The sequence below is a fragment of the Solanum dulcamara genome, chromosome 8, assembly GCF_947179165.1.
Source record: "Solanum dulcamara chromosome 8, daSolDulc1.2, whole genome shotgun sequence".
Lineage (NCBI taxonomy): Eukaryota > Viridiplantae > Streptophyta > Magnoliopsida > Solanales > Solanaceae > Solanum > Solanum dulcamara.
Window position 1 is genome coordinate 37375754 of NC_077244.1, and position 10881 is coordinate 37386634.

At 35.0% G+C, this 10881-nt stretch overlaps 1 long non-coding RNA gene across 1 annotated transcript; it reads right to left on the bottom strand.

Annotated features, from left to right (window-relative positions):
• Positions 1-1374: 1374 nt before the first annotated feature.
• Positions 1375-10440, bottom strand: LOC129901658 (uncharacterized). The gene is made up of 6 exons (XR_008769894.1): positions 10061-10440; positions 6632-6693; positions 2795-3501; positions 2429-2711; positions 2235-2339; positions 1375-1709 (listed from the first exon to the last, which is right to left on the bottom strand). It is a non-coding gene; the product is annotated as an uncharacterized LOC129901658 (long non-coding RNA).
• Between the last annotated feature and the right edge of the window lie 441 nt (positions 10441-10881).

Consider the following 10881-nt stretch of genomic DNA (forward strand, 5'->3'; position numbering starts at 1 on the left):
TTTAAGATTATTCAACACTCTCCTAAGTGGTGTTATATGATGAGAAGCTCCTGAGTCTACAATCCACTTACACTGCTGTACTTGTGATAACAAAGATGATATACCTGCAAAATTGCAATGATATTCACCTGTGTAACCTTGTGACTGTTGTTCCTGTGTTTTTCCTTTCAAGTTCATGTAGTGCTGATATTGCTCCTCTGAAAGATAATGACCTCCACCTGATGATCTAAAGTTCATTTCACCTCTAGCTTCAGTTACAGCAGCTTCAGTTATAGCAGCATGATGTGCTTGTGGATAGTTCCTTCCTGGATTACTTGGTCCTGTACTATTTCCTCCTTATGTTGCTAGATGCTTCTTACTTTTAAAATCAGGAGGATAGCCAACCAACCTATAACAATTCTTCTTCAAATGACCTTTATATCCACAGTGATCACATACAGTACCAAGAACAGTACCTATAGTTCCACCATTCATAGGCCTTTTAGATCTAAAATTACCATCTCTACTCGCAGCCAGCAAACTTAGGGAATCTCGAGTGAGATCAACTACTCCTAGTTTCCTTTGACTCTCTTCCTGTACTACTACAGAGTATGCTTGATTCACACTTAAAATTGGTGTTCTAAGAAGAATATCACTCCTTACATGGTTGTAAGTCTCATTTAATCTCATTAGGAATTGTAGCAATCTTTGATTATTCAAATGCAATAGGTATTCACCTGATTTTGTACCCTCACAGATAGAAGGCTGAGGTGCTAATAGCTCCAGTTCATCCCAGCAATCCTTCAACTTAGAATAATAGACAGTGATTGAATTTGTACCTTGTGTCATCATGACAATTTCTTTCCACAATTGATATATCCTAGTGAGGTTTGATTTGTGAAATCTCTCTTTAAATTCATCCCACACTTTCTTTGCAGTCGAGGCAAGTACTATACTAGAGATTAACTCTGGCGCAACTACTCCACTGATCCATGAGAGGACTAGAGCATTACATCTATCCCATTGTTTTGCCAATTCTCCCTTGTACATGCTTCGAGTGCAGCTTCCGTCAATCAGACCTATCTTATTCTTCCCCAACAAAGCTAGTGCCATTGATCTACTCCACAATGTATAATTTTCTGGCCCTGTCAACTTTAAACTAATCAATGTAGCCCCTGGTGTATCTGAAGGCTGTAAAAACAGGGGATGAGTGTAGTCTATTTGTGAAATCTGAGTGGTTTCTTCCTGTGACTCCTCTGAGCTACCCATGGCTTCAACTGTTGCGCTTTAACTACAGCGATCGACGCTCTGATACCATGTTAAGTTTTATCAATCTAGAATCAACTATCTAACAAGTAAAGAAAGAAGATGAAGAAGAAAAGAGACAGCAGTGATTTCATTTTTGTGTATGTAAACAATGCATTACACATGCCCTTATATAGAGCATTGTTAGCTTATCTTTCAAGCTAACTTTGTAACTGAATTCTGTTATAACAAACTAACAAACCCAAAGTCTAATTTGTAACTAACTTCCAACTCATCACTCCAACTAACTTTCCAGCTCAGCATTTTACTTCTTCAGCATTATTTAACAAGGTCCAACTCCCAAAAACACTTTATCATTCTCAAACGTGTGTCGTAAAAGCTGAGAACGCAGCAAAGCAAGCCTTGAGAAGGAGCAAAACTTTTTCCTACAAGCAATGGTTTCAGCTACTTCAACTGGAGAATTTCTGCAAGAAGTTTACTAAGGTGAAACAAGCCAAACATGCCCGTCCCAACAAGAGTAAAAATCAGCCAAAAAAATAGTGTTTTAGAAATAAATTTCGAACATTTAAAAAGAGCATTTCAGTTGTATAATATAGTATTCCAAGAACAAAAAAAATGTATTTTTTAGCAACAAAAAATAGCAGGAATTATAGTTTGGTTGGCGCTTAAAGAAGGATTGTTTACCAAGAAAAGACTAGTGCGGTTGGGTATTCTCAATGATACTACTAAATGTTGCCTATTTGAAGAGGATCAAGAAGAGACACACTGGCATTTTTTTTCTCTTCAATGTCTATGCGAAAGAATTGATGTAAAGAATAAAAAATTGACCCCAATCTCAATAATTTTGAAACTAAACAAGTAACTAGCAAACAGAGATAAAAAAAATTCTGAAATTAAAAAGAATAAATTATCTCATAAAGAAAAGAGTGAGAGTGAACAGGTTCTTAAATTGAATAAGTAACTAGAAAACAGAGTGAATGAACACTTACTTAAGCAGCTTCAGCTTTCTCATTTACCCAACTTTTATCACTTTTCTTGCGATGAGTTCGAAAATAAAATTCTGAAATTGAAGGATCTTTTCCAGTAGCTTTTTTCTATCATCAAAGAAAGTATTTATGTTATCAACGCTAAATATGATATTATTTTCTTGAAAGACATATATTTAAAAAAGATTTATAACTACCATTCTATTATAGACCAATCGATGAGAAACGCAACCACCTGTATGAAGTGATGCACCAACATTTGAATCATGATTTTTTTTTATTTTGTTCGGACTTTTTCTTAAACGCATCTGACTCCCAATGCTTCTTCATCTCCTTGAATACCGCATCCCCCATCCAATGTGGCTTCAAAGGCAAGTGTTTTCTAACATCTTGAAAAAGTTGGGTCAATTTTGAAGATGCCCTTTTCTGAAAATTTCTCCACATAACATCATTATGGTGAGGAAGCCATTTAAATTTTTTCTGCATATTCCAAACGAATAGCACATCAGTCATACAGTCCTACACTTTTATTTAAATATGAGCCATCATTTATAACTTTTTACCTTGAATTCCTCAAACCACGTCAAGTGAGTAGATTTTGAAAACTTCTTCCATGAAGGTCTAGCCAATTCAAACTTACTACGAATGCAACTAGAAATACCATCAATAACTACCTTGTGAGGATCAAACCTACATAAAATAGAATAGTTATCAAACATATAAACATATAAATAGTCCACCTAAATATATGTATTATTATAAGTTAGTCCTATAACCCATCCTCTTCAGGTACAATCCATATTTGATGATCATCGTTTACATTATTGTCAATTGTACTAGATGAGGGTGCTGGAGTCCTATTAGCCGGTGGTGACGTCAATGGTTCAAATTATTGATTTATAGGTTGGAACTGATTAGATCGAGGTTGAGATTCAAGTTTAGGAGGCTGAGGCTGATTGATCCCAAGACTAGGTTGAGGTAAGGGAGACTCATTTACATGAAATGGACTAATATTGGAATAGAGGGATTGTGATAGTATTATGGGAGGCACAACATTGTTACGAGGTTGGGAATGATTAACTTCAAGATTAGGTTGACGCAAGGAAGAGTTATTGATATAAAGTGAATCAGTATGAGACTGAGTGAATTGTGATGGAATTGTATAAGGAAATTGAACTGTTTGTTGCTCTACTGTCTGTGTCTTTCTTTTACTTGACTTTCCTCCTTTACCATTAGGCCGCCCATCTCTTTTTGTTCCTACACCTGACATCTGCAGCAAATAAAAACTAATAAAATAACTTTAGATCACCATTAGCTTTATAATATAATGCACATCAACTTTCAAAAGTTTAAAATTTTCATACTACAGTAACTTAGACAAACACAAAGTAATAGAAATGAATGATGACAAGACAAAATAAAACAGAAATATTTTTGTTTGCTTAACAGATGACAATAGTTTTAACCAAATATAGTATTATACATTGGCAAAACACTTTGACAAACTAATATTCTCAATCCTCCCCATCTTCGCCTTCGTCCTCTTCTTGGGTATGACAGTGACCTGATAATCACTATCAAAAAAGTCTTCCTCTTCGCTTGTTCCCTCCTCCTTCTCCTCTCCTTATCACCTTCCTCTTCTTCACTTGATAGCTCCTCATCTTTGTCTTCAATTATATCATGCCCATCTTCACTGACAACAACTTGAAAACTACTTCCATCTACTTCTTCACCATCAGCTTGTTCATCCCGTAATCAATCAATTGGGTCATCCTCTATATTTGCATTAGTAAAACGTGATTGCTCCTCTTGGTAAGCAACTTCCAAGTTGTATCTTGTATCTACAGCTCCTCTTGGATTTGTTTTTATAACTACCCACCAATCATCCTTATTTCCTTTCTTTTTAGAATGATTTGCATAGTAAACTTGAGTTGCTGTTTTGTGAAAGATGAAAGGGTCAAATTTAGAATATCTTCCCCTTTTTCGAACTTCAACAATACCAAATTGACTATCAACTTTCATTCCATGTTTAGAGGGATCAAACCAATCACAATAAGATAAAACTAACTCCATACATGATGTCTCTGGCCATTCCAATTCGATAATCTCCTTTAGAACACTATAATATTCACTTATAGTACCATCTTGTCTGGTGCCACTGACACACACCCCACTTTTATATGTACTTATTCCTTCACCCCAAGAAGAAGTGTGAAATTTGTATCCATTCACAAAATAAACAGGCCAAGACTTTGCCTGTCTTAATGGTCCCATTACTAAGATTTGCAGAAATGGATTCTGCGACATCTCTTGTGGATTACTATTCACCTATTAAATAATGTAAGCATATTAGATATGATTTTTAAGTGGTATATTCTTTATAGAGAACTGATATATTAATTCATACATAATCTTTGAATCATCATGGAAAGTCTTCTTCAATTTGTTTATCAATGGCATCATCAGTGAGATCACTGTATCTATCTCTCAGGACTTGCTCATACAAACTGCACGTACTTAAATTAGCCCACCAAATACAATTAAGCTTGTCTTAATAATCAAATGAATACTATAGTTGAAACTTACTTGAGAAAAGGCTTAACTTCATCACAATTTATAAGAACATGCAACTGTGCTGCAACAACTTCTTTATCATTTAGCCATCGAATATCGCCATCCTTCTTACCATAACTTCGACCAGAATGATTAAAGACTGATAGAGTTGGGTGATTTGCATCTTTTTCAATGATATAACCATTACGCCCAACTCTATTGTTGCCACATAGGACATGAGATTCAAAATAATGGGAAGCAAAGTATGAGATTTCTTGAGCCAAGTATGCTTGACAAATAGATCCTTCAACTCTGGCTTTATTTTTGACAGTCTTTTTAATTTTGTTTAGGAATCTACAATTATATTTAGGAAATAAATAAATTGTGTAATAAATTAATGAGACAAATAATAAATTTAGGAATATTTTTTACACCTTTTGAATGGATACATCCATCGATATTGAATTGACCCACAAACTCTTCATTCGTAAGGCAAATGAATAAGTGCTCCATCGAATCAAAAAAACTGGGTGGAAATATACGTTGCAACTTTCACAATATTATGGGAATATTTTGTTCCATTTGAATTAGATGATCCTCCCGTAGTATTGTTGTGCACAAGTCTTTAAAAAATAGAGTGAGTTCAGTTAATGGCTTCCAGATAGGTTTTGGAAGTGCACTAAAAGCAACAGGAGTAAGGTATTGCATAAAAATATGACAGTCGTGACTTTTCATCCCAAATAACTTTAAATGTTCCATATCAACACATCTACACAAATTGGAAGCATATCCATCGGACATCTTTAGTTGATTGACCCGTCCATTCGCACACATCTTTCTTTTGGCCATCATTTAGGGTAAACTTTGCTTTCGGTTTAATACATCTCCCATCATCATCCAATTGCAAGTGTAAATTATTTCGACGACAATATTCTTTCAAATTCATTCTTGCCTTCTCATTAGCCTTTGTCTTCTTTTTGTTGTCCATGACAGTATGAAAAACATTGTCTAAGACGTTCTTCTCTGTATGCATTACACCAAGATTGTGCCGAACTAGATTGGTCTTCCAATATTGTAAATCCCAAAAAGTACTTTTTTTGGTCCAATTATGTAATTTTCCATAGCCATAAAATTTGTGTGGACCAGACTCAGTGATCTTAGGAAAGCCTCTCACTTTTTTCCATACTTGACCTTCGATTAACCTAGGAGGAGCCCTGGACTTTTCCTCTCTTCCTTTGCAAAAAGAATTTTTGTTTCTTCTAAATTCATGATTGAGAGGCAAGAATTGACGATTACAATCAAACCAACTAACTTTTCTTCTATTTTTCAAACTAAAAGTTTTTATATGTTCCATGCAAATTGGTCTTGCTAATTTACCTGTTGTACTCCATCCTGACAATAGGCCATAAGCTGAAAAATCATTAATTGTCCATATCAATTGTCACGCCCTGGATAGGTACCCTAGACGTGGCCAGCACTCAAAGACCATTGTTGAATCCCAAATGAACCACTTGGTCCAGTCACACATCCAAACTCTCAGCGGAAGGTTCATCACAATTAAAAAGATAGATAACTCAAGTGGGCACTCACAACATCATAAATAATGAAACAATATGCTAAAAATACTCAACAATGAAGTGACTCAATGTCAGGTGCTCAATAATAAAAATTAAGTTTTACGACAAACTCTGAAACAAATCCATCTAACTCAACTCTTACCCTGTCTATGAAGCCTGTAACTCAATATTAGAAGGGTGCCAAGACAAATCCAAGGCTCTCAAATGACTATCAAAAGCAATGGATGACAGAACCATAAATGAAGTTCTCCGGATGCAAGGAGGCCTTACCAAAAGCTGGACGAGTCTTAGTCTTCAACGATGCGCCTATTGAGGACCTCTATCACCTGTATCTGAATCATAAAACGATGCAGGCCAAATGACGTCAGTACAAGAAATGTACGAGTATGTAATATAGCTAAAAGGAAGCATAATCATGGACACTCAAATCAATTCAACTTGACTCAACTCAACTTATGAGACTCACTCTGAAATGACTCAACTTAAATAATATGCAATAAGAGATGCAACTCAATATATAAATGTATAATATTTTATTTTTAAGGAGTTTTTCTAACCGACAACCATCATTTATGAGCTAATAAATATACAACGCTTAAAGTTGACATTGTTGCAGCCGTCCAATACCTTGCCAGGGCAAAGGACGCTCAAACTCATGGATCCAACATAAAAGTCCTCTTTTGGGAAACGAGAGGTTTGGCCTCTATCCTACGCTGGCTACGTAGTTTATGGGCTCATCCTATATCGATTCTCAATACTACTCTCAAAATACTCTATTATGCTCATATACATTAAGTGAGTAAAATACTCAAACTACTCATTTAGTCTCTTCTGAGCTTAGCTCAAAACTCAACTCATCTCAACTCAAATATCAATTTAAAATAAAAATATAATGTGACTTCTCAAATCAATTTCAAAATAGACATTTAATGTAATATTGCTCCACTCGTTTATACTCAAAATACTCATGCTCAAGATGCTACTCAGGAGATTTCTCAGCTCATGCTCAAACTCTTTCTCAATCAAAGATGACACTTGTTATTCTTTAACTCAAAATAAATGCATAAGATATTTAATGAAAGACGTTCACAACTCGTTCTTTAAAACTCCGTCAATGCATAATGTACAATGAAATCTCAATTAGGGTTCATATGGATACAAACACGAACCCACACTCTCAACAAGACTCAATTCAAGAAACTCATCAAAATATCATAATATATGTACAATAACATAAGGAAATTTATATACGAACTTAAAAGGAATGATAGATAATTCAAGAACTTGATTCATGGAATTTTGAAACTAATCTCAACTAAGAAAACTAAAGATGTAGGGCACGTGGATAAACTCAATCCGCGTACATACCTGGGATGAAGACAGGACAATCAATGTTGAATCTTTTGAACCCTAGCCTCTTCTACACTCCTTAGCCCTAGCTCTCAAGTTAAATTAGCATAAAAGACTTAGTAATGTGTTTAGGAACTCCTTTAAGGTCGAAAATGACCTATTTTAGTCATTGGCTATGTATAGGAGGGGTGGGGAAAAGACCAGAATGCCTCTCTTTAAAATTAAAAACGGGCAAAAAACTCTCGCAAACACCATGGATTCAGCTCAGTGAAGACTTCTTCAGCTCAAAACCAATCGTACCAAACGTATCTCAAGGTAAGGGCCATATCCATAGCTTACAAACCTTGAACTGGCCAAAAATTGTGGATTTCACTAAGTAATTTCATGATATGTGCAGATTGAAACCCAAGGAGTTGATACCACTGCAACAAACCCATAAATTTACCAAGTAAGATCCTCATTTTCAGTCATTAACATAGGCCCCAACTTTATCATAAACTCAGTCGAGCACAACATCAGAGAGACCCCTTTTTCGTTATTTCGATACTCATGCTTCCTTGTGATTGTCTATTCCTTCTATTCTTTTTTGTTAACTGAGCTATCTGAAATGTTGTTCTATAATGATTGCTCATTTTTCTGCTTCTAATTTGTGATTAGGATGTTGAACCTGACATTGACACTTCCTTACCCTTAATTGCGGCAAATTTTGCTTGTCTAATTGTAGTATAGTTCTTGCTTGTGATGGTAGCTCTTGTGTAGAATTACAATGGATTAGCTTTGTACCTACAAAACTGAAAATATGATTAGTTAAAAAATTAGCCAGTGTGTTCCCTTCTCTGTAGATGTCCTTAATTTCCACCTTTTTATCCTTCATAACATCTCTAATCCACCTTATGTCAACAGAACTTAACCACGGGACTTCCCAGATTCCATCAATAATCATCTTGATGCTGAGAGAATCTGTCTCCATAATTAAAGGAAGAAAATTATGTTGAAAGCAGTACAATATTACTTCTCTGAATGCCTTAACTTATGCCTCCAGTGTAGAGCAAACCTCAAAACTTCTAGTTTCAGCAAAAAATAAATCTCCATTAGAACTTTTGACACAGAAAGCACTAGAGCTTAAACCCAACTTGCCTCTAGTAGAACCATCAGAGTTACACTTGAAAACCCCTACATCTGGACACTTTCATCTCACCACTTTACTGATAATCAAAGGTTTATAAGCCTTAAAAAACTTAACAATTCAGGGCCAATTGTTAGGGATGTCAGACAACCAAGGATATCTCTAAGTAGATAACAAATAGATGTTCCTATTAATTTCTATAATCATTCCATTTCTGATCATTTTTCGTCTATGCTTGATCACATTCCTTCTTTTCCAAATCTGCCAAATGATAAACACTGGTAGTGCTTTGTATAATGGTTTAAGTTTAGCAACACAATCAAAATCCCACCATTTTTATCTGTTTGTTTCAAATGCATAAATGGACCCTGAATTCCTTCTGCTCCAAAACTTCCCGAATAAGTATTCTCTGAAACCAAATTCTCCATAGGAGGAATGAAACTCTGAAAGGGATCCTTTTTTGCCAAATGTTCATGATATCCTTCTACTCACTCTTTCTTTGTCTGATGATGTTCCATGCACTTCCAATTGTAAGCCTCCCTTTGTTGTCAGGCATCCACCAAGGTTTACCCCTGTCTTTTGGAGCCTGAATATTACCCAAGACTGAATGCACCTGGTCACAAACCTCCTCAGTAAAAATATTAGACATCAAATTCTCATTCCACCTCCCATGCACTATCAGCTGATTAGCTTCTTCTATAACACCAACATGCTTATGACTGATGGGTAAAACATAATGAAGGGCACCTAATTGAGTCCAATTATCAAACCAAGTACTACAGTGACACAATCTAGGTTCCCACCATATTTCTTGATCTATAGAATCTCTAGCCTGTAGCATCATCTTCTAAACTTGAGATTCACCCCTCCATTCAACAATTTGTGGTATGTGCCTCTTGCAATATTTGTTCCACAAGAAATTGGACCACAAAGTATTAGTAGTTCTGAAATTCACCATAACTTTACAAATAATTCTTTAGACAGATTAAATAGAGATCTAAATCCAAGACCTCCCTCCTCTTTAGGAAAACATATATCTTTCCAGAAAATTCAGTGTTTTGCCCTACCTTCCTCTTTAAAGTTCTATAGCAATTTTGCATAAATTCTATGAATATCATAAATGATACATTTAGGAGGAATAATAGTTGAAAGCAAGTATATGGGTATGCTTTGTAACACATTATTAATGAGGACAACTTTTCCCCCAAAGGATAAGAGATTACCTTTCCACAACAGAAGTTTATTTTGTATCTTCTTTATTAATCCAGTAAAATGAACTTTCTTCCTCTTAGAATGACCAATAGGACACCCAAGGTAAATCAAAGAAAAATTTTCTTTCATAAAACCAGTGATATCCTCGACCTCTTGAATAGCACTATGAGGAGCTTTGTTGAAGATACAAAAAAAGCTCTTCTCCTTGTTGATCATCTACCCAGACTGCTCTTCATAATCCTTCAAAATTTTCATGATTAGAGATAATGTATTCCTTTTTGCTGTAGCAAATATGATAGTATCATCAGCATATGTAAGGTGATTTAAATTTTCACTCCATTTGGGCATTCCAAACCTCTTAAAATCATTATGAACAAACAAGTCATTTAAAGCTTTAGATAAGACTTCAGCCATTAAGATAAATAATGCAGGAGACAGAGGATCTCCTTGCTTCACCCCTCTATTAGAATGAAAGAAACCATAAGCTTGCCCCATTGCTATATTTGTTGTGAACTAATTAGTTTATTGTATATATTTAAAATTGACCCTGTAATATTTTTGATGGTTGTAGTAATCATTTTTCCTTCTCGATTTTCATAACGAAATCAACTAGAACATATGCGGAAGAAAAACTAAAACTCAATCTATGTTGGCTAGAATCACGTGTTGATAACATATTGTAAAATATAAGCAATATAGAGTAAGAAATTATAGAAAAGAGATGCAGAGAGTAGAAGCAGAGATTATCTTATTCAAATGTCTTTAAGTGTCTTATAATTGTTAATAACAACTCTATTTATAGATTGACAAATTACTTTCAAAAGTCACTATA